Here is an 8054-nt window from a genome sequence, read left to right as displayed (position 1 = left end):
AAATCAACAAGATGGTTGCATGAACTATTATCACCAGTGGCTATTTTGAGTTATTTCTGCAACAAAACTGTCAGATTTATTAATTAGCCACGAAGAGTGGACACAGAGTCCTATTGCTCTTGGGTTTCTTCATTTGACTCCACCTTTGACTGTGGTCTTGAGCTAGCTTTTTTATCGATTTGGGCTGGGTGACTAGGATAGGATCCATGTCGTGACCATTCCAGAGATGCCCATGTGGTTGGTTTCCTCATTTGACACCTGTAACCTGCTCAACCATGGAAGTGACTACAGAACACATGGTTAGCTACAGAATGGGTTACGTTCCATAGCTAATTTGCAAAATCTTATTTCAAATAGAAAAAACATAAAAGTATAGCATGCCAATCATTTAATGTCTTCCTTGAAACAAAATCTATCATTTATCAATGATGGGGATCTGTCTTTCATGGAAAAAAAAGAGAAAGAAGTGAGAAAAGTTGTCGAAGAGAGAGTAATTTTGAGCTCCAACATACCCCCACTACAAAATCATTGCATGTCCGCATGCAATTTTTTGAAACTGTGAACTCTTCTTTCCTATTGTATCTACTTAGATACCTCTACCAGTACATCTTACTTTCTTCTCTTGCTCCTCTTTGAAGTGACTGCCATCCTGGGTTTCTTCATGAGAAGTCTGTATTTAAGGTTGATCACTATTTTTTTCAAGTTTCCATTCTTCCTCTTCAACTTCCTATTCTTCTTGTACCATAGCCCTTGGTGCAGTATTGTATTATCATGAATGACTTTATCCAATTTTCTTTGTTCCTTCAGGGCTTCATTTTCTTTCTTGATATGCCTATTCAATATCTCCAACTCATAGATTTCCTATTTGAGAGAGTCAGTCAGAGGTTCTTGTGGAATGACAAGTTGTTCTGGATTGGCCGAGGATCCTGGATCCATTGAGGAACTTTTCTTTTCCACTGATTTTATGTAATCATAAATTTGTTGTTGTACTAGGTCTATACTTGGGGATCCTCTGCTGGGACTTCCTTCAAAATATTGTCTAGGAGAGTTTTGAGGATTCTATGTAAATCGAACATTTTTCAGGAGATGATACTCGAGTTTCTTCTTCTAGATTTATGAACTCCGTTTCCTTTTAAGATAGCTTCTTCACCATACCTCGGAGTCTAGAACTCCTCCTAAGTTGTAGGGGGTTTATGTTTTCCTCTTTTGTACCCTTTTTTCCTTTCCTATCTTTTCCTTCCTCTTGATTTGTTTCCTTATCTCTGTCAATTTTTCAAAGATTGGTTGTCCTTCATCTTGTTGTAATGGAGATTTAGGTTTGTTCTCAGTAATTCCACAATCTTTCTTTTTCATATTCTTCTTCTGCTTGATTTGTTCTCAGATCTCTGTTAATTTTTCAGAGATTGGTTCTTCATCATTTTTCTGTACTGAAGGCCTAGGGTTGCTTTGAATGGTTAGATTAGTCTTCTTTCTCCTACTCTTTCTGATACTATATTTTTCAGGAGATTCTAGTGCCTCTTGGAAATGGTTTCTTATCAGAAAGTTTTCTCGGATGTCTCCCATTCTTTTCAGATGATATTCAACCAGTATTTTGAACAACCCATGATGGTACATGGTTGTCTCCAGGGATTCTATTTTCCTTTGTACATTTGAAGCCATCCTCCTTAGACTATTTAGAAGGAATAAAGGGAGGTTGATGTTTCCATTTTCTAGAAAGTTCATCAATAAATGTGTATGATAAACATACATACATCTGAATCTTCCCTCATAGGTAATAAATTTTTGTAATATCAAAAGCACGCTTCTCCATTTATTTTTGAGTGCTGAAATAGGAATACCTTTTCTAAACGCAGTGACATCCATACCTGGGTTCTTGAGGATTACCTTCTAAGATTCACTGTGAAATTCTTTGTTTCTGAACCACCTCTCACCAAGTCTTGGCAGTTCTGTAGCCTCTGCTATGTAAGGTTTTTCTACTGTGAACTTAATGTCTCCAATCTCTACTTCTGTACCATCGAATGATCTAGCAAATTATTTTGTGATCTCCTTGTGATATCCATCAAATTTTTCAACGAATTTGAGCCATTCTTTCTTCTGTAGCATCTCCTTCAGTTGTGGGTACCCTTCCATAAACTTTTCCCCTACGGGCTCTACCCTGACAATGAGTCCCATGGTCTTTGTTTCGTAGAATTTTCTAACCTTCAGAATTACTCTCCTGGTCTATGAAATGGACTGTCTGCCCGTAAGGTGAAAAAGAACGATGGGTTTGTATGGAATAAGTAGATAGTGAGGGTTTGGAGAGACGTGAATACTTTGGTCATATCATGGTTATGACTGTTAGCATATAGAGTTATTAGAGACCGTTTTAAGTACAGACTATGGAGACCGTAGCGGGGTTGTGGTATGATAAAATCACTATAGACCGTTGGGTATCGAATGTGGAAGATGTGGTGGAGATGTGGTAGTCAAATCAAATGATGACTTGTTAAGGAGACATATGATCATTCATATTATACATAACTTATGTTTATGACTTGCTGTTTGAAATAAATTTTCATTTTAACTTAGAACTTAACCCTTTTCTTGATAATTCTTTTGGTGTTGATCCGTAGGTACTTTGAGCATGGTTGATCTCCAAAACTTGATTATTCAATTTCACTGCATCCATGATTTATTTGTGAGCTATACAATTGTGCCAAAGCTGATAAATGTGTTGCAGCTGCAGAATCAGATTAGTTGCGGAATGGAACCAGCTGTAGAATGTGAAAAGACGAAAAAGTGAAATACGGCTTATGAAATATGGATGTAGAAATAAAATGGAAATGATTTATGAAAGTGAGATGGAATGAGATGTAAGAAAAATGAAATTTAGTGTGAAATGGAGTAAAAATGTGAAAATAAAATGTAAATGAAAAATGACAGTGAGATGAAGTGGAACTGTAAAACAAAACGAAAACTAAATGAGATGGAATGAGACTATGAAATTGCAGACTCTATACTTCAAATAAATATAGCTTTTTTTCACTACTTATTATAGAAAGGAAATGGAAAATATAGGATGTCAGAAATCTCTAATTTTCACCCTGTGTTTTCTGTATAACTATGCCAACCAATGATTGGTTTTCAACCTTATACTATTTATTATTATTATTAGTATTATTATTATTATTATTATTATTATTATTATTATTATTATTATTATTATTATTATGATTATTGTTTTATTTTTATTTTTATTTTTTTATGAGTCATTTCTTGGGAAAAATAAAGACTAAGTTAGTGCAGAAGAAGGATTCTTCTTCACTAGCTTCATTTCAGAGTTATCCCAGAAAATCCTAATGAACTCTTCTCCTGAAACTAGTTTTTGATATATCTTCAACCGATCACCATTCACAGGAAGAGGTACCTTTCCCTCATCTATTTTTCTTATTCTAACCACTCCACTGTCAAAGACTTTTTCAATCTCATATGGCCCAAGCCAATAACTTTGAAACTTCCCTTGAAAATCTTTGAACTTTGAATCAAAAAATAGTGTCCAATCTCCTACCTAAAATTTCTTCTCCTTAATATATTTATCATGCCATTTAGCCCGCCCTCTGCTATTGGACTATATTAGTTCTTTGCATTGCATATTTCCTGGTTTCATCGAGTTCATTGAGTTGCTCCAATCTATGTTTCTGTGCCTCTCATAAATCCAATCCCAATTGGACTGCCATCTTGAAGGTTTTGATTTGAAACTCTATAGGGAACACGGCTTGTTTCCCATAAACAAGTTCATAGGGTGTATGTCCCATTGTGTTCCTCCATGTAATTCCATAGGCCCATAAGGCTTCAAGAAGGCTTTCTGCCCAGTCTCTTCTATGTAGATGCATAGTCTTAGTGAGAATTCCTTCAATCATCTTATTTGTAGATTCAACTTTACCATTTGCTTGTGGATGATAGGGAGTAGATTTCCTATGTTTGATCTTGTAATTTTCCACAAGATCCTTCACCATTTTAGATGTAAATTGAGATCCTTGATCTATCACAATTTCTCTTGGAACACCAAAAAAAGTGAAGATGTCCACAAAAAGAAAATTAACTACATATTTTTCATTATCAAAAGGTAATGCTTTGGCCTCTACCCATTTAGTGACATAATCAGTGAATACCAATATACACTTCTTTTGCTTATATGAAGGATTAGTTGGCCCAAAAAGATCTAAGGCCCATTTTTCAAAAGGTTCAATGAGTACCTGAACTTGTAGTGGCATTTCATTAGAAGTAGCACATTTCCCTACCCTCTGGCAGCTGTCACACCTCCTGACATATTGTTTGGCATCTTTGAAGATGGATGGCCAATAATATTCTAAAGAAAAGATTTTATAAGTTGTCCTCTTATTAGCAAAGTGTCCACCACACGGCTCATCATGACATGCTTTAAGAATCTCAGGCATTTCATCTTCCCTAACACATCTTTTGATCATAAGATCTGGGCCCGTTTTTATATAATTCATCAATGATCCATAAGTATCTTGCACTTATCTGAATGATTTTTCTTTCTTCTCTAGGAAACAAATGTGAAGGCAATTTCCATGTGACTAAGTAATTAGCAATATCTGCAAACCAAGGAGTTTGAGTAGTCACTGGAAAAGGATATTCATCAAGAAACTTATCTTCAACAGGAGTGTCATCTTTGATATTCTGAATTCTAGAAAAGAAATCAGCAACTATGTTTTGTTTTCCAGGTCTATCTAGCACAATAATATTGAATTCCTTCAAGAGTAAAAGCCATCTTGTTACTTGCCATTAGTAATAGGTTTATTCATTAAATATCTAATTGCAGAGTGATCTGTATGAACAAAGGTTTCATAACCTATTATATAATGTTTGAACTTGTTGATTGCATGAACAACAACTAAAAGTTCCTTTTCAGTTACAATATAGTTCAACTTAGTGGGAGTCGAATTCTTACTTGTATAGTAGATGGTATAGGGAATCAAGTCTTTTTGTCCTAATACAACTCCTAGACCTATATCTGAAGCATCTGCTGAAATGTGAAAAGGTAGTTTCCAATTTGGACCTCTCAAGATGGGTGCTTCAGAAATTTTTTTTTCTAAAGTCTCAAATGCTAACTGGGAGTTAGGATTCCAATTGAATTCACAATCCTTGGTGAATAATTTGAAGAGTGGGGATGCTATTTTAGTGAAATTTTCTATAAATCGTCTATAGTATCCTATGAATCCTAGAAAAAATCGAACATCCTTTTGACAATTTGGAATTGATAATTTAGAGATGATTTCAACTTTAGATTTATCAACTTTAATCCCATCTCCTGAAATGTGATGCCCTAAAACAATACCTTCTGTAAACATTATAAAACATTTTTTATGGCTTAGTGAAAGGTTTGCTTCCTTACATCTTTTAAGAACTCTTTCCAAATTTTCCAAAGCTTTTTCAAATGTATTCCCGTAGACTATAAAATCATCCATATATACCTCTACACAATCATGTATTATATCAGAAAAAATTCCTAGTACTACTCCTTGGAATGTTGCAGGTGCATTACATAACCAAAAAGGAAGTACTCGGTAAGCATAAGTTCCCCATGGACAAGTAAATGTGGTTTTATCTTGATCTTCAGGTGCCACCTGAATCTGATTATAACCACTAAAACCCTCCAAAAATGAGAAATACTTCTTGCCTGCTAATGTATTTAACACTTGATCTATAAAGGGAAAAGGAAAATGATCTTTAAGGGTAGCTTTATTCAATTCTCAGTAATCAATGCACACCCTCCACTTACCATTAATTTTAGGCACAATCACTAAAGGGGAAACCCATTGGCTATCTGAAATTGGGTAAATGAAGTTTACATTCAACAGTTTTTGCAGCTCTTCTTTCACAATTTCCCTAAGATTTGGATTCGTTCTTCTCTGAGGTTATCTCATACGTCTGCAATTTTCCTCAATGTAGATGTGATGAATAGAAGTCTTAGGACTAATTCCTTTCATGTTAGTATATTCCCTGCATATGCAGCAGAATGTTGTTGTAATGTATTGATTAGCTTTTCCTTTTGTAATTTCTCCAAGTTATTGTTTATGTTCAATGTTCTCCCTGCAAAGATTTCAATTATAGAGCTACCAAATTCTTCCATGGAATAAAGAGACATCTGCCTAGATGAAAAATATTCGATGTTGGATTTTTCTTGAAATTGATCATGTTCATATTCTTTAGATGATTCAAAATTTTCCATTGTATTTAAGATTTGACTATCTTCACTAATATCTGAAATAGTAAAGAGAGGATGAATGTCATTTTCATCATCAATCCATTCTTTGTCATCTATTTCTGTGATTGTTATTACTGGAGGATATAGAACGAATTTCTTTGTTGAATTCCCATAAAAAATATACATATCACCATATCCAAGCTAATGAAAGCATCAATTGTGGCCAGCCAAGGTCTTCCTAGTATTAATGGATGTCCTCCTAGATTGTTCTTCAGGGTTAGGATCATAAAATCAACAGGATATTCCTAAAAATCTAAGGATATTTAAATATATTCCAACACTCCATCTGGTTCGATTACAGATCTATCCGCTAATTGCAGTAATGTAGGTGTGTAAAGAAGATTAGGAAGCTTGAGTTATTCCATGGTTTGTTTGCTCATGATGTTTATTGCTGCCCCAAAATCAATCAATGTATTTGGAATTTCAAATCCATTGATATGTGATTTCCCAATTGGACTTCCTGGATCTACATATTTTTGTATGGCAATTTTTCTCATCATTATATCTGCTATTTTTCCTACCAGGTGAATTCTTTTTGTTTCTTTTACTCTTCTTCCTGGTTTCTTTATGCTCAACTCCTTTATTGTTTTAGCTAAGATTGGAATCTCCTTAATTGCTTGTAACAAAGGAATTTTTATACAGATTTTTCAATTCATCTAGAAAATCATAATTGGGCAACATGATCTGCTTTTCTACACCTTTATCGACTTGTAGTCTTTCAGGAAAAGGAGGTGCATAAGTAGAAACTGGCTGCTCAATGATAGGAGTTGAGTTCACTGGTTCTTTCTGTTTTTCATTCTCAGTATTTTGGTTTTGGAGAGATGTTCCCTCAAAACTTTTATTGGGCTCTAGAGAATCTTCCTCACAATTGTCTTGTTTGAACATCATTGAGAACTAGAGGAGTGATCATATAAGTTAGAAATTGTTGTCCTTCCACCATGTAAGCATTCTGAGGATTTTTATTGTTGGGGTTTGGTAATGGTTGGGCAGGTAGCTGATTTGGTTTCTGCTGAAATGACAGTAAGAGTTGACAACTTTGGTTTTGTTGTGGAAATGGTAATGAAAGTTGAGGGTTCTGATTTTGAAGTTGTGGCTACTGATTTTGTTGTGGAATGTGTGGGGGAGGATAATACTAATATGATGGAGGATATTGATAATATTGAGAAAATCACCCATAAGGATTTTGTATTCCTTGTGTCCACAGTTGAGATTGAGATTTAGATTGAGGCCAAGGTTGAGATTGAGATTGAGGTTGAGGCCAAGGTTGCTCCAAAGAATTCCAATTTGGTGGGGGCTGAAGATACATTTGATTGTTAAATCCATGATTTTGTGGCCCCTGCCAAGGTTTTCTAGAGACAAAACAAAGAGGCTCTGCTGAATTTGGAACTGTTTCTTCTGAGCCTTAAGACCTAGAATCAAAGGACAACCCCTGGTTTCATGATTCCTTGAGAAAATTATACAAGTCTCTGTAATTTTTGCATCTAAAGGGCATTCTCTTAGAGCATGTTTTCTTCTGCATTTTGGATAGAAAATAACTAAAGCATTAGCCTATGCCTTCTGCTTGTTTTGCAATTTAAGGGTGTCTATTTACTCACTAAGACTCCCTAGGATATCTGTTTTGAATTCATCAAGCATATTACCGATTTCTGCCCTACTCACCCATCCAGTTGTAGACTTATTTACTCTAACAAGAGAAGGATCTCTTGGTCCTTTCCGAGTTTTGGATTTCCCTCTCGAGAGATGAACACATAACTCTCCTATATCACTTAATGGGAGTTGAGAG

This window comes from Pinus tabuliformis, chromosome 7, assembly GCF_031772625.1.
Source record: "Pinus tabuliformis cultivar Carrire ecotype Pingquan chromosome 7, CPIR1, whole genome shotgun sequence".
NCBI lineage: Eukaryota > Viridiplantae > Streptophyta > Pinopsida > Pinales > Pinaceae > Pinus > Pinus tabuliformis.
This window is presented reverse-complemented; position numbering follows the sequence as displayed.